We start from the raw sequence: 21,045 nt of genomic DNA, 5'->3' as shown, positions 1-21,045 counted from the left end.
ATTTTTGATTGTTCCATGCTATATTATATTCTGTTTTGGACATTATTGGGCTTTATTATACACTTTTATATTATTTTTAGGACTAACCTATTAACCGGACGCCCAGCCCAGAATTGCTGTTTTTTGCCTATTTTAGGGTTTCGCAGAAAAAGAATATCAAATGGAGTCTAAACGGAATGAAACCTTCGGGAACGTGATTTTCGAAATGAACACGATCTAGAGGACTTGGATCCTACATCAAGCAATCAACGAGGAAGGCACGAGGTAGGGGGCGCGCCTACCCCCCCCCCCCCCAGGCGCGCCCTCCACCCTCATGGGCCCCCTGTTGCTCCACCGACGTACTCCTTCCTCCTATATATACCTACGTACCCCCAAACTACCATATACGGAGCCAAAACCCTAATTCCACCGTTGTAACTTTCTGTATCCACGAGATCCCATCTTGGGGCCTTTTCCGGAGCTCTGCCGGAGGGGGCATCGATCACGGAGGGCTTCTACATCAACACCATAGCCCTTCTGATGAAGTGCGTGAGTAGTTTACTTCAGACCTACGAGTCCATAGTTATTAGCTAGATGGCTTGTTCTCTCTTTTTGGATCTCAATAGAAAGTTCTCCCCCTCTCTTGTGGAGATCTATTCGATGTAATCTTCTTTTGCGGTGTGTTCGTTGAGACCGGTGAATTGTGGGTTTATGATCAAGTTTATCTATGAACAATATTTGAATCTTCTCTGAATTCTTTTATGTATGATTGGTTATCTTTGCGAGTCTCTTCGAATTATCAGTTTGGTTTGGCCTACTAGATTGATCTTTCTTGCAATGGGAGAAGTGCTTAGCTTCGGGTTCAATCTTGCGGTGTCCTTTCCCAGTGACAGTAGGGGCAGCAAGGTATGTACTGTATTGTTGCCATCGAGGATAACAAGATGGGGTTTATATCATATTGCATGAGTTTATCCCTCTACATCATGTCATCTTGCTTAAAGTGTTAATGTGTTCTCTTGAACTTAATACTCTAGATGCATGCTAGCTAACACTCGATGTGTGGAGTAATAGTAGTAGATGCAGGCAGGAGTCGGTCTACTTGTCTCGGACATGATGCCTATATACATGATCATACCTAGATATTCTCATAACTATGCTCAATTCTATCAATTGCTCAACAGTAATTTGTTCACCCACCGTAAATACTTATGCTCTTGAGAGAAGCCACTAGTGAAACCTATGGCCCCCGGGTCTATCTTCCATCATATTAATCTTCCAACACTTAGTTATTTCCTTTGCCATTTATTTTACTTTGCATCTTTTATTTCTCTTTATCATAAAAATACCAAAAAATATTATCTTATCATATCTATCAGATCTCACTCTCGTAAGTGACTGTGTAGGGATTGACAACCCCTTATCGCGTTGGTTGTGAGGACTTATTTGTTTGTGTAGGTGCGAGGGACTCGTGCGCTGCCTCCTACTGGATTGATACCTTGGTTCTCAGAAACTGAGGGAAATACTTACGCTACTTTGCTGCATCACCCTTTCCTCTTTAAGGGGAAACCAACGCAAGTGCTCAAGAGGTAGCAAGAAGGATTTCTGGCGCCGTTGCCGGGGAGTGAAGCGCCTTTGGTAGGTGGAATTTGGTAAGGAAAAATTTATATAGTGTGCTGAAATTTACTGTCACTTGTTACTATGGAAAGTAATCCTCTGAGGGGCTTGTTCGGGGTATCTTCACCCCGACCAGTAGAGCAAAGAGTTGCTACTCAACCTATTGAACCTACTGAAAATGAAAATGTCTACTTTGAGATTCCTTCGGGTATGATAGAAAAACTGCTAGCTAATCCTTTTGCAGGAGACGGAACAATGCATCCTGATGAGCACCTAATATATGTGGATGAAATTTGTGGATTATTTAAGCTTGCAGGTGTGCCCGATGATGTTATTAAGAAGAAGGTCTTCCCTTTATCTTTGAAGGGAGATGCATTGACATGGTATAGGCTATGTGATGATATGGGATCATGGAACTACAAACGATTGAAATTGGAATTTCATCAGAAGTTTTATCCTATGCATCTTGTTCATCATGATCGCAATTATATATATAATTTTTGGCCTCGCGAAGGAGAAAGCATCGCTCAAGCTTGGGGGAGGCTTAAATCAATGTTATATTCATGCCTCAATCATGAGCTTCCAAGAGAAATAATTATTCAAAATTTATATGCTCGACTTTCTGATAACAATCGCACCATGCTCGATACTTCTTGTGCTGGCTCTTTTATGACGAAGACTATTGAATTCAAATGGGATTTATTGGAAAGAATTAAATGCACCTCTGAAGATTGGGACCTCGACGAAGGTAAGGAGTCAGGTATGACACCTAAGTTTGATTGTGTTAAATCTTTTCTGGATACCGATGTTTTCCGTAAATTTAGCACTAAATATGGACTTGACTTTGAAATAGTAGCTTCTTTCTGTGAATCTTTTGCTACTCATATTGATCTCCCTAAAGAGAAGTGGTTCAAATATCATCCTCCCATAGAAGTAAAAGTAACTGCACCTATTAAAGTTGAAGAAAAGACTATCACTTATAATGATCCTATTGTTCCTACTGCTTATGTTGAGAAACCACCTTTTCCTGTTAGGATAAAAGATCATGCTAAAGCTTCAAATGTGGTTCGTAAAAGCAATATTAGAACGTATACATCTCCTGAACAAGTTAAAGTTGAACCTAATATTGCTATTATTAAGGATCTCTTGGCTGATAATATTGATGGGCATGTTATTTATTTCTGCGATGAAACTGCTAGAATTGTTAAACCTTGCGCTAAAGATAAACATAGACTTGTGGTAGGCATGCCTGTTATTTCTGTTAAGATAGGAAATCATTGTTATCATGGCTTGTGTGATATGGGTGCTAGAGCTAGTGCAATACCTATTGACTTATACAAAGAGATTATGCATGATATTGCACCTGCCGAGTTAGAAAATATTGATGTCACAATTAAACTTGCCAATAGAGATATTATTTCACCAATTGGAATTGTTAGAGATGTTGAAGTCTTGTGTGGGAAAACTAAATATCCTGCTGATTTTCTTGTTCTTTGTTCCCCACAAGATAGCTTTTGTCCCATTATATTTGGTAGACCCTTCTTGAACACAGTTAATGCTAAGATAGATTGCGAAAAGGATGTTGTTACTATTGGTTTAGGTGATATGTCTCATGAGTATAATTTCTCTAAATTTCGTAGACAACACCGTTAAGAGGAATTGCCTAGTAAAGATGAAATTATTGGTCTTGCTTCTATTGCCATGCCTCCTAGTGATCCTTTAGAACAATATTTGCTAGACCATGAAAATGATATGTTTATGAATGAAAGAAGGGAAATAGATGAAGTATTCTTTAAACAAGAACCCATCCTGAAACACAATTTGCCTGTCGAAATCTTAGGGGATCCTCCTCCACCCAAGGGTGATCCCGTGTTTGAGCTCAAACCGTTACCTGATACTCTTAAATATGCTTATCTTGATGAGAAAAAGATATATCCTATTATTATTAGTGCTAACCTTTCAGAGCATGAAGAAGAGAGATTATTGAAAACTCTGAAGAAGCACCGTGCTACTATTGGATATACTCTCGATGATCTTAAGGGCATTAGTCCCACACTATGTCAACGCAAAATAAATTTGGAGAAAGATGCCAAACCAGTTCGTGATCACCAATGACGACTGAATCCTAAGATGAAAGAAGTGGTAAGAAAGGAAATACTAAAGCTCCTTGAGGCAGGTATAATTTATCCTGTTGCTGATAGTCAGTGGGTAAGTCATGTTCATTGTGTCCATAAAAAGGGAGGTATTACTGTCGCTCCTAATGATAAAGATGAATTGATTCCGCAAAGAATTATTACAGGTTATATGATGGTAATTGATTTCCGAAAATTAAATAAGGCTACTAAAAAAGATCATTACCCCTTACCTTTTATTGATCAAATGCTAGAAAGATTATCCAAACATACACATTTTTGCTTTCTAGATGGTTATTCTGGTTTCTCTCAAATACCTGTATCAGCTGATGATCAATCTAAGACCACTTTTACTTACCCTTTCAGTACTTTTGCTTATAGACGTATGCCTTTTGGTTTATGTAATGCACCTGCTACCTTTCAAAGATGCATGATGGCTATATTTTCTGATTTTTGTGAAAAGATATGTGAGGTATTCATGGATGATTTCTCCGTTTATGGATCCTCTTTTGATGATTGCTTAAGCAACCTTGATCAAGTTTTGCAGAGATGTGAAGAAACTAACCTTGTTCTGAATTGGGAGAAATGCCACTTTATGGTTAATGAAGGTATTGTCTTGGGGCACAAAATTTCTGAAAGAGGCATTGAATTTGATAAAGCTAAAGTTGATGCTATTGAAAAGATGTCGTGTCCCAAGGACATCAAAGGTATAAGAAGTTCCCTTGGTCATGCTGGTTTTTATAGGAGGTTCATTAAGGACTTCTGAAAAATTTCTTGGCCTCTGACTAATTTATTACAAAAAGATATACCATTTGTTTTTTATGATGATTGCGTAGAAGCATTTGAAATACTTAAGAAAGCATTGATCTCTGCACCTATTGTTCAACCACCTGATTGGAATTTACCCTTTGAAATTATGTGTGGTGCTAGTGATTATGCTGTAGGTGTTGTTCTAGGGCAAAGAGTTGATAAGAAATTAAATGTTATTCAATATGCTAGTAAAACTCTAGACAATGTTCAGAGAAATTATGCTACTACTGAAAAAGAATTCTTAGCAATTGTATTTGCTTGTGATAAGTTCAGACCTTATATTGTTGATTCTAAAGTAACTATTCACACGAATCATGCTGCTATTAAATATCTTATGGAAAAGAAAGATGCTAAACCTAGACTCATTAGATGGGTTCTCTTGCTACAAGAATTTGATTTGCATATTATTGATAGAAAGGGAGCTGAGAACCCCGTTGCTGACAACTTATCTAGGGTAGAGAATGTTCTTGATGACCCACTACCTATTGATGATAGCTTTCCTGATGAACAATTAAGTGTCATAAATGCTTCTCGTACTGCTCCATGGTATGTTGATTATGCTAATTATATTGTTGCTAAATTTATACCACCTAGTTTCACATACCAGCAAAAAAAAGTTTTTCTATGATTTGAGACATTACTTTTGGGATGACCCACATCTTTATAAAGAAGGAGTAGATGGTATTATTAGATGTTGTGTACCTGAGCATGAACAGGAACAGATCCTACGCAAGTGTCACTCTAAAGCTTATGGAGGACACCACACTGGAGATAGAACTGCACATAAGGTATTGCGATCCGATTTTTATTGGCCTAGTCTCTTCAAGGATGCCCGTAAGTTTGTTGTATCTTGTGATGAATGCCAAAGAATTGGTAATATTAGTAGACGTCAAGAAATGCCTATGAATTATTCACTTGTTATTGAACCATTTGATGTTTGGGGCTTTGATTATATGGGACCTTTTCCTGCCTCCAATGGATACACACATATTTTAGTTGTTGTTGATTATGTTACTAAGTGGGTAGAAGCTATTCCAACTAGTAGTGATGATCATAACACTTCTATTAAGATGCTTAAAGAAGTTATTTTTCCAAGGTTTGGAGTCCCTAGATATTTAATGACTGATGGTGGTTCACATTTTATTCATTGTGCTTTCCGTAAAATGCTTGCTAAATATGATGTTAATCATAGAATTGCATCTCCTTATCACCCACAGTCTAGTGGTCAAGGTGAATTGAGTAATAGAGAACTCAAATTAATTTTGCAAAAGACTGTTAATAGATCTAGAAAGAATTGGTCCAAGAAACTTGATGATGCATTATGGGCCTATAGAACTGGATATAAAAATCCTATGGGTATGTCTCCGTATAAAATGGTTTATGGAAAAGCATGTCACTTACCTCTCGAACTAGAACATAAGGCTTATTGGGCTATTAAAGAACTCAATTATGATTTCAAACTTGCTGGTGAGAAGAGGTTATTTGACATTAGCTCACTTGATGAATGGAGAATCCAAGCCTATGAGAATGCCAAATTATTTAAAGAAAAAGTTAAAAGATGGCATGACAAAAGAATACAAAAGCGTGAGTTTAATGTAGGTGATTATGTATTGCTATACAACTCTCGTTTAAGATTTTTTGCAGGAAATCTTCTCTCTAAATGGGAAGGTCCTTACGTTATCAAGGAGGTCTATCATTCCGGTGCCATGAAAATCAACAACTTCGAAGGCACAAATCCGAAGGTGGTGAACGGTCAAAGAATTAAACATTATATCTCAGGTAATCCTATAAATGATGAGACCAATTTTATTGAAACTGTAACCCCAGAGGAATACATAAGGGACACTTTCCGAAACGTTTCAGACTCCGAAAAGGAATAGGTATGTGGTACGGTAAGTAAACCGACTCCAAAACAGTTCTAATGGCAATTTTCTTTCGTTTTGGAATATTTAGAAAAATAGAAAAATAAGAAGCAGTCCGTGAAGGACACGAGGGCTCCACGAGGGTGGAGGGCGCGCCCTACCCCCTGGGCGCACCCCCTACCTCGTGGGCACCTCGTGCGCTCTTCGGACTCCTTTTTCTTGCATGTTACGTATTTTGGTCTGTAAAAATTCATTATATAATCTCCCGGAGGTTTTGACTCCCGTATCATGCAAATATCTCTCGTCTTTGTTTCGAGCTATTTTTCTGACAGATCTAGGTCGTCATGTCATCTTCAAGTGCCCCCAAGGACAAGTTTTTCGATAAGGTCATCAACCCCTACCTCGCGGAAGTGCTCCAACACCCTCAAACCATTGAGATGCATGAGGGGGTGTTGCACATCCGCGATGTTGAGGGACCAAGGAGGACCAGAAGCGTGGAGACAAGGCTCGGGGTAATGGAGCAACAAGTTTTCAGGTGCCAGGAGATGGTGGAGCGTGGACTTGACTCCAATCACATTATGATCACGGAGTTAACCAACAACCACAAGCTATATGCCAAGGACATTGGGGAGGCCATATTCAAGCTTCACGAGAAAATCGAGCACCTCCAAGCCCAGATCTATGACCTGCAAAACCAAAACTATGAGTATGAGTATAGATTCAAGAGGATGAGTTCGGCTGTAGATTTGAGGATTCAGGAGACTCAGTCATCCTTCTATGATGGCGAGCCTATGCCTTGGAAGAAGGACAACAAGCCTACATCATCAACAACTCCACCCTCTCCACCAACAAAGAAGAATTGAGTATCTGGTATGGGCACTCCCCTTGGCAACTGCCAAGCTTGGGGGAGTGCCCGGGTATCGTATCACCATCAATTTTATCTTTACAGCTTTTCTTAGTTTGATCCTTTTGATAATATTTTGGTCTAGTAGAATAAAAGTTCTTAGTATGATCTAGTTGTGAGTTTTGCTTTATGATCCTTCTATGTAATCGAGTCCGTGAGCTATATATAATAAAGATTAGTGTTGAGTTAAGGGCTTGATTATTTTGCCATGATATTGAGGGAATAAAAGAAAAGAGAATGAATAAAAAGGAAATAAAAGAGATCATATGGATCTTATGGAGAGTAATGAGCTCACATATAAAAAGTATGATGAATAAAAGTTGTTGAGAGTTGACAAACATAGTTTTGGTCATCGTTGCAATTAATAGGAAGTAATAAAGAAAGAGAGGTCTTCGCATATAAATATACTATCTTGGACATCTTTTATGATTGTGAGCACTCATTAAAATATGACATGCTAAATAGTTGACGTTGGACAAGGAAGCCAACGTAATGGGTTATGTTTTCTTACATCTGAGATAAATTATATTGTCATGGATCATCCAACATGATTGAGCTTGCCTTTCCCCCTCATTCTAGCCAAATTCTTTGCACCAAGTAGGGATACTACTTGTGCTTCCAAACACCCTTAAACCAGTTTTGCCATGAGAGTCCACCATACCTACCTGGGATTGAGTAAGATTCCTCAAGTAAGTTGTCATCGGTGCAAGCAATAAAAGTTGCTCTCTAAATATGTATGACTTATTAGTGTGGGAGAAAATAAGATTTATACGATCATGTGATATGGAAGAAATAAAAGCGACGGACTGCATAATAAAGGTCCATATCACAAGTGGCAATATAAAGTAACGTTCTTTCGCATTAAGATTTTGTGCATCCAACCATAAAAACGCATGACAACCCCTGCTTCCCTCTGCGAAGGGCCTATCTTTTACTTTTATCTCCTACCTTACATAAGAGTCATGGTGATCTTCACCCTTCCTTTTTACATTTTATCTTTTGGCAAGCATAACATGTTGGAAAGATCCTGGTATATATGGCTAATTGGATGTGAGTTTTCATGAACTATTGTTGTTGACATTACCCTTGAGGTAAAACGTTTGGAGGCAAAACTATAAGCCCCTATCTTTCTCTGTGTCCGATTAAAACTCCATACCCATAAGTATTGCGTGAGTGTTAGCAATTGTGAAAGACTATATGATAGTTGAGTATGTGGACTTGCTGAAAAGCTCTTATATTGACTCTTTCCTATGTTATGATAAATTGCAATTGCTCCAATGACTGATATTATAGTTTGTTAGTTTTCAATGAAGTTTATGATTCATACTTGAAATTATGATTGAATTGTTACTCTAGCATAAGAGATCATATGATAAGAATTATATAAGTTGATGTTCTAAGAATGATCATGATGCCCTCATGTCCGTATTTTATTTTTATCGACACCTCTATCTCTAAATATGTGGACATATTTTTCGATTTCGGCTTTCGCTTGAGGACAAGCGAGGTCTAAGCTTGGGGGATTTGATACGTCCATTTTGCATCATGCTTTTATATCAATATTTATTGCATTATGGGTTGTTATTACACATTATGTCACAATACTTATGCCTATTCTCACTTATTTTACAAGGTTTACATAAAGAGGGAGAATGCTGGCAACTGGGATTCTGGGCTGGAAAAGGATCAAATATTAGAGACCTATTCTATACAGCTCTAAAAGTCCTGAAACTTCAGGGAAGTCATTTTTAGAATATATAAAAAATACTAAGCGCAAGAAGTTCCAGAGGGGGCCACACCCTGCCCACGAGGGTGGGGAGCACGCCCTACCCCCTAGGCACGCCCCCTGCCTCATGGCCCCCCTGGTGGCCCTCCGATGCCCATCTTCTGCTATATGGAGTCTTTCGATGATAAAAAAATCATAAGCAAGTTTTCGGGACGAGACTCCGCCGCCACGAGGCGGAACCTTGGTGGAACCAATCTAGGGCTCTGTCGGAGCTGTTCTGTCGGGGAAACTTCCCTCCGGGAGGGGGAAATCATCGCCATCGTCATCACCAACGATCCTCTCATTGGGAGGGGGTCAATCTCCATCAACATCTTCACCAGCACCATATCCTCTCAAATCCTAGTTGATCTCTTGTATCCAATTCTTGTCTCCAAGTCTGGGATTGGTACCTGTGGGTTGCTAGTAGTGTTAATTACTCCCTGTAGTTGATGCTAGTTGGTTTATTTGGTGGAAGATCATATGTTCAGATCCTATATGCATATTAATACTCCTCTGATTATGAACATAAATATGCTTTGTGAGTAGTTACGTTTGTTCCTGAGGACATGGGAGAAGTCTTGCTATTAGTAGTCATGTGAATTTGGTATTCGTTCGATATTTTGATGAGATGTGTGTTGTCTCTCCTCTAGTGGTGTTATGTGAACGTTGACTACATGACACTTCAGCATTATTTGGGCCTAGAGGAAGGCATTGGGAAGTAATAAGTAGATGATGGGTTGCTAGAGTGACAGAAGCTGAAACCCTAGTTTATGCGTTGCTTCGTAAGGGGCTGATTTGGATCCATATGTTTCATGCTATGGTTAGGTTTACCATGATACTTTTGTTGTAGTTGCGGATGCTTGCAATAGAGGTTAATCAAAAGTGGTATGCTTGTCCAAGTAAGGGCAGTACCCAAGCACCGGTCCACCCACATACCAAATTATCAAAGTACCGAACGCGAATCATATGAATGTGATGAAAACTAGCTTGACGATAATTCCCATGGGTCCTCGGGAGCGCTTTTCTCTATATAAGAATTTGTCCAGGCTTGTCCTTTGCTACAAAAAGGATTGGGCCACCTTGCTGCACTTTATTTACTTTTGTTACTTGTTGCTCGTTACCAATTATCTTATCACAAAACTATCTGTTACCTATAATTTCAGTGCTTGCAGAGAATACCTTGCTGAAAAACGCTTATCATTTCCTTCTGCTCCTTGTTGGGTTCGACACTCTTACTTATCAAAAGGACTATGATAGATCCCCTATACTTGTGGGTCATCAATAATACATGTGTGAATACATAGACAACCATAGTGTCACTAGTATGCCTCTACTTGACTAGCTCATTGATCAAAGATGGTTAAGTTTCCTAGCCATAAACATCAGTTGTTATTTGATCAACGGGATCACATAATTAGGAGAATGATGTGATTGACTTGACCCATTTAGTTAGCTTAGCACTTGATCGTTTAAGTTTATTGCTATTGCTTTCTTCATGACTTATACATGTTCCTTTGACTATGAGATTATGCAACTCCCGAATACCGGAGGAACACTTTGTGTACTACCAAACGTCACAACATAACTGGGTGATTATAAAGGTGCTCTACAGGTGTCTCCGATGGTGTTCATGGTGTTGGCATAGATCAAGAATAGGATTTGTCACTCCGATTGTCGAAGAGGTATCTCTGGGCCCTCTCGGTAATGCACATCACTATAAGCCTTGCAAGCAATGTGGATAATGAGTTAGTTACGGGATGTTACATTACGGAACGAGTAAAGAGACTTGCCGGTAACGAGATTGAACTAGGTATTGAGATACCGACGATCGAATCTCGGGCAAGTAACATACCGATGACAAAGGGAACAACGTATGTTGTTATGCGGTTTGACCGATAAAGATCTTTGTAGAATATGTAGGAACCAATATGAGCATCCAGGTTCCGCTATTGGTTATTGACCGGAGATGTGTCTCGGTCATGTCTACATAGTTCTCGAACCCGTAGGGTCCGCGCGCTTAAAGTTCTGTGATGATTAGTATTATGAGTTTTTGTGTTTTGATGTAACGAAGGTAGTTCGGAGTCCCGGATATGATCACGGACATGACGAGGAGTCTCGAAATGGCCGAGACGTAAAGATTGATATATTGGATGACTATGTTCAGATACCGGAAAGGTTTTAGGAGGTTTCGGACATTTACCGGAGTACCAGGGGGTTACCGGAACCCCTCGGGGAGTATATTGGGCCTAATGGGCCTTAGTGGGAGAAGGGGAGGGGCGGCCAAGGGCAGCCACGCGCCCCTCCCCCTCTAGTCCAAATTGGACAAGGAGGGGGGACGCCCCTCCCTTTTCCTTCTCTCTTCTCTCCCTTCCTTCTCCTCTCCTACTCCAACTAGGAAAAGAGCGAGTCCTACTCCCGGTGGGAGTAGGACTCCCCCCTTTGCGCGCCCTCCTCCTTGGTTGGCCACCTTCCCCCTAGCTCCTTTATATACGGGGGCAGGGGGCACCCCAGAGACACAACAATTGATCTATTGATCTCTTAGCCGTGTACGGTGCCCCCCTCCACCATAATCCACCTCGGTTATATCGTAGCGGTGCTTAGGCGAAGCCCTGCGTCGGTAGCTTCATCAACATCGTCACCATGCCGTCGTGCTGACGAAACTCTTCTTCGATCTCTATTGTTTCGTGAGTTCGTGAGACGTCACCGAGCTGAACGTGTGCTGAACGCGGAGGTGCCGTACGTTCGGTACTGAGGATCAATGGATCGTGAAGACATACGACTACATCAACCGCGTTGTCATAACACTTCCGCTTAACGGTCCACGTGGGTATGTGGACGACACTCTCCCCTCTCGTTGCTATGCATCACCATGATCTTGCGTGTGCGTAGGATTTTTTTTGAAATTACTACGTTCCCCTACACAAACCGTCTAGGGCACCAAGGCACCCAAGAGGAACAAGCTCTAGGGTGCCCAAACACCCAAGAGTAACAAGTTTCTCAACTTCACTTCCACGTATCATCATGGAGAACTCAAACCTATGCACCAAATGCAATGGCAAGGGCACACGGAGTGCCCAAGTCCTTCTCTCCCAAATCCCACCAAAGCAAGTAATGCTAGGGAAGAAAATGAGAGGAAGAACGAAGAAAAGAACACGAAGAACTCCATGATCTAGATCCAAGGGGTTCCCCTGACATAGAGAAGAAAGTGATTGGTGGAAACGTAGATCTAGATCTCCTCTCTCTTTTCCCTCAAAAACTAGCAAGAATCCATGGAGGGATTGAGAGTTTGCAAGCTCGAAGTAGGTCAACAATGGGGGGAGAGAACGAGCTCAAGAGATAAGGTTCAATGGGGAAGAAGATCCCCTTTTATAGGAGGGAAAAATCCAACCGTTAAGTGCTCAGCCCGCACACGAGCGGTATTACCGTTCAGGGAAGCGGTACTACCGCCCGGACGATAGTGCACATAGAGCAGTGCAATGGTGCGAGATCGCGAGCAGGTAGTGCCGCCGGAGCGGTACTACCGCTCGGGTTGCAGCTCAGGGCACTAAGAAGGCAGAGCTGGACAGATGGGGTGAAGCAGAGCTGCACCAGCGGTACTACCGCTTATAGGCGGTAGTGCCACACACCCACTGTCGCTCTACAACCCCTGGGATCATGTAGACTCCTGGAGGGGAGCGGAAGTGGAGCGGTAGTGCATGGGTGGTACTATCGCTTACAAGCGGTATAACCGCTCATACTACCATTCCACTGCCGCGCAACCTGACACGAAAAATCGCATCCCTAGAGGCAAGGGTACTATGCACGGCACAGGGCCGCGGTACTACCGCTTACAAGCGGTACTACCGCTCGAGAGAGCGATACTGCCGCTTGAGGCCTTCAGGAACACAACAGAGAAACCAGAGGGTACAATAAAGCCTGAACTACCACAACTTCTGCAAATGAGCTCCAAATTGAGCAAACTCAAGCTTGTTGGATAAAAGACGACAAATACTATCCAACAGCGAAAAATGCCAAAGGTATAGAGATGTGAACCCTCTAATAATGAAGAACCGGCAAAAACCCCAACATCAAAAACATCATAGAAGATGTATGTGAACTCCATTTTTGATGAACTCGACCTTGTCATGAAGATGACCATCAGGTCCAAATCTCACAAGAGGAAGAACCAAACAAGAACTAGGAAAGATGATGCAAGGATGCAATGGTTTGAGCTCTCTATGAACGATACAATCAAGCTGCCTACTTGAGAGCCCCCCTTGATAGTACAACAATTGATCTGATAACCCAGTCTGCCAACTACAACCATGAGACCGGTAAAATAGAGAACATAGCAAGGGAAAACCTTTGCCTTGCGCATAATCCACTTGAGCTAGATGATGACGATCTTGTCCTCCTCAAGATGGACCACCTTTCTTGATTGCGTTGGGTCGATGAAGACTAGTTGATTGCTCCACCATACTCCACTATGGGTGAGCCACTCTTCAGCACATCTTCACAAGTCCATTTTCACCACAATGGACGGCAAGCTTCAAGCACTTGATGTCTTCATGATGCTCCACTTCAACTTGCACATCATAATCTTGATGACGATCACCACTTGATGTCATCCTCTTCATGGGTTGTATGATATCTTCCTCTTGAAGAAAGCCCATGGAAACATACCTAACCCCACATAGAACTCTCACGTAGACCATGGGTTAGTACACAAAGCGTAATGGACAATGCTTACCATACCATGGGATCACTTGATCCCTCTCGGTACATCTTCTACGCTTTGTGAGTTGATCAACTTGATTCACTCTTGACTTAGTATTGATAAACCATATATCATGACCAATCTTTACATAATTCCTTGAATAGCAACTTGGTCAACACATAAACTCCTTGAAACTAACACACCGACTTCAAGACAAGCCTATGGACAAATCTTTCAAATATAACTCAAGGCAACCATTAGTCCATAGAGAATGTCATCAATTACCAAAACCTAACATGGGGGCACCACATATTCTTTTGGAAGCTAATAAAGAAACTGACCCTGATACTAAAATAGTAGATGGTGAAAATAATGAAGAAGAAGAAATTTCAGAGACGGAAAGAGCAGAAGAACCAAGGGTGGAAAGGAATACCCGGCCACCTGATCCCACCAGAGAAGAAAGTAACTAAGCAACGAGGAATAAAAAAAGAGGTAAGGAAAAGGAGAAAGACAAAGGTAAGACAAAGAAATCCCTTCCTTACCCTAAGGCCGTCAGGCCACCTTCGAAAGATGCACTTTATTCCTCATTTTTGCAAGCAATAGCTGACCTTAAGATGTCGATGCATGTAACTGACATGTTAAAGATTCCTACCTTTGCCAAGTTCATGTGTGACATTGTTAACAATAAAAGAAGTATGAATCTGATGGAACAAGTGGCTACAATAATTGAGTATCCCTTTGAGAACAAGATACCAGAAAATTTGGGAGACCCAGGTATACCCACAATATCTTGCTCAATTGGTAATCTTGATATAAATAATGCTCTTTGTGATGTAGGGGCAGGCGTTAGTGTGATGCCTCTAACTCTTTATCATAAGTTGAGTCTAGCTGATTGTATGCCCACAATCATAACCTTACAAATGGTGAATAAGTCCACAAAGAAGCCAGTGGAAGTGATTGAGAATGTTCTGCTAAGATTAGACCAACATGTTATACCTACTGATTTTGTTATCCTTGACATGCCCGAAGATGAAAAGTATCAATTATCCTCGGTAGACCGTTTTTGAATACCGTAGGTGCAGTGCTAGATTGCTTTGAAGGGAAGGTAACCTTCAGGATTTGCGAGAAAAAAATAGTGAAATACTTCTCGAAGAAGCCAGGTGAGAGAGAAGTACGTCCCCCACCTAAACGAATATGTGCAGTAAGTAAAGAAAATCCCAGGCCACCGGAGACTTGACATGGTACCGAGGTATGAGGTTGAGCTTAGCAACCTGAAAACCAGCGCTTAATGGGAGGCAACTGCTACTTGTGAGCTGCGCTGGGATTTTCCCCGAAGAGTAAGCGCGAAGCAATATAGTAGCTGATAAGTATTTCCCTCAATGAGAACCAAGGTTATCGAACCAAAAGGAGAACTAAGCAAATCCTAGTGAACAATACCTACACACACAAGAAGTGTCACATTGCTACTTCTTGAGATTGTGTTAGTTTTTCCCTTGAAGAGGTAAGGGTGGTGCAACAAAGTAGAGATAAGTATTCTCTTAGTTAAGAACCAATGTATCAATGCAGTAGGAGGAACGCACAAGTCTCCAATGATAGCACTTGCACAAACAAACAAATACTTGCATCCAACACGATAAAGGGGTTGTCATTCCCTTCACGATTACTTGCAATGATGAGATCTGATAGAGATAGGTATAAAAGATAAATAAAATTGCAAAACAAAGTAAATATAAATAAATTGCAGCAACGTATTTTTGGGTTTTTGGTTTTATAGATCTGAAAATAACATGATGAGAATAGACCCGAGGGCCATAGTTTTTACCAGAGGCTTCTCTCTTGAAAGCACACATATGGTGGGTGAATAAATTACTGTTGAGTGATTGATAGAAAAAGCGAATAATCATGACGATATCTAAGGCAATGATCATGAATGTAGGCATCACGTCTGTGACAAGAAGACCGAAACAATTCTGCATCTACTACTATTACTCCACACATGAACCGCTATCTAGCAGCATCTTGTGTATTAAGTTAACAAGAACGGAGTAACACCTTAAGCAAGATGACATGATGCAGAGGGGTAGATCCAATCAATATGACATAAAATCCATCTTTTTATCCTTAATGGCAATAATATGAATACGTGCCTTGCTACCCCTTCTGTCACTAGGTGAGGGCACCACAAGATTGAACCCATCACAAAGCACATATCCCATTGCAAGAAAAATCAATCTGGTTGGCCAAACCAAATCAATATATCAAAGTGAAATACAAAGCTATCTTAATCATGCATAAAAGAGTTCAGAGAAGACTCAAATAATATTCATAGATAATCTGATCATAAACTCACAATTCATCGGATCTCAACAAACGCACCGCAAAAGAAGATTACATCAAATAGATCTCCAAGAACATCGAGGAGAACATTGTATTGAAGATCAAAGAGAGAGAAGAAGCCATCTAGCTACTAGCTATTGACCCATAGGTCTGTGGTAAACTACTCACACATCATCGGAAGGGCATCAAGGTTGATGTAGAAGCCCTCCGTGATTGAATCCCCCTCCGGCAGAGTACTGGAAAAGGCCCCAAGATGGTATCTCACGAGAACAGAACCTTGCGGTGGCGAAAAAGTATTTTTGGTGTTCCCTCTGGTGTACGGGGACTATTTGGTTATTTTTGGAGCTGGAATTAGGGTTAGGAGTGCCACGAGGGCCCCACAAAGCCTGGGGGTGCCCCCTAGGGTGCGCCTCCAGGGCTTGTGGCCCTCTCGTGGCTCTTCTGGCCTCCTCCCGAAGCTCCGTGGGTGTCTTCTTGTCCAAGAAAAATCGTCAAAAAGTTTCGTTCCATTTGGACTCCGTTTTTATTGATTTTCTGTAAAAGACAAAAACAAGGAAAAAAACAGCAACTGGCACTGGGCACTAGGTTAATAGGTTAGTCACAAAAAATGATATAAAACATCCAAAATGGATAATATAATAGCATGGAACAATCAAAAATTATAGATACGTTGGAAACGTATCACACATCCATGACAAAAAAGTTTTTGTCCGGACCATAATGTCATGGAAGTGTCTTCCTTTATAGTGTTGGTCATCACTGCTCTTTGGGGAATGGCCGATGACTTTTGTTGTGGACCGATTGATGGGTGGACTGCGATAGCTTAAGCGAACTTGCACCCTCCCTCTTTCCGTTTGTTAGGCCAGCGGGGATGATGGCCTACAAGTGCCCATGGTCTAGTTGTAGCTTCTTCAAAGTAAGAGTATCGATCCCATACGGAGCATAGGAATTAGCCTTTTGTCTTTCATAGGGTTCAAGTAGCAGTGCCTGCAAGTTAAATGAAAACCAGAACAATACTGATATGGGTGAAAGTTGTATAGCGAACAAAGAAGTTAAATACTAAAATAAAATAATGTAACAAAATACGTGGATGAAAGTGTTGAAATAGATAGGACTAAGGTGTTCCCAAGAAGTTTGGATTCCCCACCAGTATGCTTCTATAGCGGTGCTTAAACACAATGCTATGTCAGATTCCTAAGCCAATTTATATGTTTTTATTTGTGGGTGGAGCTGGTACACATTTGTGCATACACGTAGCGGCCCTGTATCGCATATGCCAACACCGTTCTTTCCCACTCCAAATAGTGTATTACAAATGGATGGGGATGAGATGATGATGACAGTGGTGGTGGTGATGATGAAGCCCGCTTGATGCAGCATTGCGGTGCCGGAGTCCTTGGATCGGTTCCCCCTCCGGAAGCCCTCTAGAGGCTAGGTTTCTGCCTTTTGGATGTGTTTCTGGCGGCTTTGTGCGTCCGTTCCCCGATTTGGCTTCACGAGGCAGAAGTAGTGGACGAGGAGGCGGCATCGGTGCACCATACGACCGTGCATACAAGTGCTTGCACTCGCATGCTAGGCCGTCTTTTGATCTGGTTTCGCTGGGTGATCTCTCTTTTTCCCTTTGCCTCATTCTTTTTATGGTAGGCTATTTCATAATGAATAACGTGATTCCACCATAATTTCCTGGGATTCCTTCCATGTAATGTTATTTTCTCCGAAAGACGTTTCCTGAGGACCGACAAAAAAGCGATGCGCAGACGCAATAAATTTCACAAAGCCTACTGTGTGGACACCAAATAACTATCAAAATTATCATACATTTTGGACTCATCAGGGGAGATGACGCCTGGTGGTGGATGCCCTACCTCGTCACTCTTGGGTTTAGGACATCAGTGGTATGCTGACGGTTCCCGCTATCACGGAGTTTCTCCTGATCTAGGAGCTGTTGCACCTTCATGTTGTTTCGAAGGAACAAGATGAGTTCTCGTGGTGCTTTTCTGCAATGATACGATCGACATATGTGACTTTCTTCTTTGGCAGGTATTTTCTCCTTGCGCGACCTTTCTTTGGTCCTCCTGGGTTCCTCTTGAGCTAAATCTTTTCACCAAGCTGGCGATGCGGGAGCATCTATGGACGGCAGATCGACTAGCGCGCAGGCAACTCCAACACCTGGCAGCTTACTTATTGTGCTACCAAGAGCCTGAGACGCATAATCATCTGCGACAACAATGTATGTTCTTTAGGGAGGTCTGGATCCAGATTCTTTACTGCAAAGGCTTCACCATTTCACCCCTGCGTGCAATGTGACGATCCATGAATGGTGGGCCTCAGCGTCTTTGGCGGTGCACGGTAACAACAGGCGGAGGTGGACTCCCCAATCGTCCTCACTTTGTGGGAAATCTGGCTTGAGAGGAACAAACTCGTTTTTGACAAGACCGCTATGCTTACCTCCTTTGTAATTGGTAGGATTAAGGTGAAATTCGATATGTGAAGAAAGTCGAGAAAGACAAAGAGATAACTTTTGGAGGTGGGCTTAGGCGATGTTAGCATGTGATCAAAGCCGCATTTTGTAAGTCCCTATACAATGACATGTGCTTAGACAGGTGCCAGAGAAAAAAAAACCGTTTTTTCCTCTCTAAAATTGGATTGGAGAGGTGCTTAGGGAGGGAGCAGAAGCAAAGTTTTGCTTCCGGTGCCAGCCGTTGCCTGGGAGAAATAACTGCTAACTTCAAGTTACTGTGGCTTTAGCCCAAGTGCCAGTGCAGCGTTGGACAGAAAGGTACCAGGGTAGGCTAGGTGCTACATGAATATTAAAGCAACTTAAGCACCTTAGAGCATCTACAACCGGGCGCCCTATATCCGTCTCATACGCCCGGGCAGACCGTTCGGTCACTGACCGGTCACAAAATACCGACCCAACCGGAGATCTTAAACGGGACTCAAATGCCCGGGCTGACCGGCACCCCTCATATCCGTTCCAAATGTAGGGCGGATATGAGGCAGTCCGGGCGCGCCCGCCACATCAGCCCGGCCCACCGTTGGCCCGCCCCGACCCCACAAAACCCCCCGTCCGGCAGGAACCCTAGCTCACTCCGCTCCGCTCCGCTCCCCTCCCATCCCCTCCCTGACGGTCCCATTCCCCCAATCTGTCAAATCCCTAGCGTCGGGGACCATGTGCAGCACCGGCAGCCACTCCGATGGTAGCTCGGGAGAAAAGGAGGAGCTGGCGCTCCGTATCGCGCTCGAGCGCTCGCGGGTCGATATGGGCGACAGCTCCGGGTCCGGTGCGACACCCCCTGTCGCCCATCGCGCCAGCGCCCCATTCCCGCCCCGCGCGCGGATCTGCGAGGCCTGCCTGATCTGCTTCTCCCGCCCGACGGCCTCCTCCACCTCCGGCCGCTACTCCATGTGGGCAGCGCTAGCTTCGAGTGCCGCTCAGCCGACGCTGCGGATGCGGACTCCAGAGTCGAAGGCACTAGCTACCCGCGGCGAGAGGCAGAGGGCTAGGGAGATGGCGGGTGGGGTCCGACGGATCTGCGCAGTCCGCCCGCCACCGTCGGCTGCCCGACGAGGAGGACCGTCTCTTCGAGTGGGCGTGCCACCGGTCACTGACTGAGGCGGAGACGAATGCCCGATGGCTCCGGAGGCTCAACGCCAAGCAACTCCGGCTCGACATTGAGCAATCCGAGCGGGAGGCGGCGGAGGCAGCGAGGGAGGCCAAGCTCAAGCGCCAGCAAGGCCGTGTCGTCTGGCGCTTGCAAGGCTTCATCGTCATCTCTGATTCCTCCTCCTCCGACTGGTCCGACGACTCCGATGTGGACCCACCTCCTGCGATGGACTCCTACAGTTGCGTCAGGGACCGAAAGGGCGAAGGGTCGGTGAGGAAGTGGTGAAGATCCGTCTTTATTTCAAGTTGTAGTTTGAACTGTCCGCCGTTATTATGTATATTATGTGAACTTTGGCTATCTTTCTATGATCTGGCTGTGATCTTTTGATGAACCAATTGGGCATTTGTATGTCCGCTCATGATCTACGTAGTTTTTATTAATGTTGCATGGTTTAGTATGAAAATAGAGACGGAGTATGAGATACTTAGGTGTGGAGACGCAGATATAGGGAGTGCGCGGTCAGTGTCTGTGGACGCGCCCAGACGCGTTCGCTGACGTTTGAGGGGCCGGATTTGCTGAGTCCGGCTGTAGATGCTCTTATGGCGCACTTGGCATTGTGAGAAGACTTCTTTTGTGACCCAAGCTGCTCTCTCTCCTTAAGCATCCGTGCATAAGCAACCAACATTGTATAAGGTCTAAAAGATCTTCTCCTTAATACAAAAGGCACTTAGAGGTTTTGTGGTGTTCTTGAAAAGAAGAGACGCACAAGCAAGACCTCCTTCTGTTGTCCTGTTGACAATGGCGAAAACAATCCGTCACACATCATCTGTAGCTAAGGCATGATCGACAGCATCCATGGCAGCGGGCTCACCACAGAAGCAGCCGGCAGATCGGGCAGGGGCAGGTAGGCTCTGACAGAGAACGTAGATTCCATAGCGAACCTTGAGTTCCGTAGAATACTATCGATTGGTTCGTCGGTTCTATTGTACGAAACCCAGTCTCCATCTCATTTTCACTGGATTCTTGCCGCAAAATGGGCATATAGGAGTAGCGATCTTTCCTCGTGAATGGGGTGCACGAGTCAATCAATCAGGCCTTCACCTCCGCAGGCAGAAACTCCATCATTTGGTAACGACAAACCACTGGAAACCGAGCGCGGCTAGATCCCCAACGTTCACTTTACCACAAAAGCACGCTCCCTCCTTTCGCGCGCGTTCCACGGGTTCAGTCTACCCCTTTACTACAACTGACGCAGTGCAACGCCTTGGCTGGCCCTCGCCGGTGCACAAGGGAGGACCATTCATCGGTCCTCAGAATCCATGAAAGCTACATGATCAT

This window comes from Triticum dicoccoides, chromosome 4A, assembly GCF_002162155.2.
Source record: "Triticum dicoccoides isolate Atlit2015 ecotype Zavitan chromosome 4A, WEW_v2.0, whole genome shotgun sequence".
NCBI lineage: Eukaryota > Viridiplantae > Streptophyta > Magnoliopsida > Poales > Poaceae > Triticum > Triticum dicoccoides.
The sequence above is the reverse complement of the archived record's forward strand: the minus strand, read 5'-3'. Positions refer to the sequence as shown.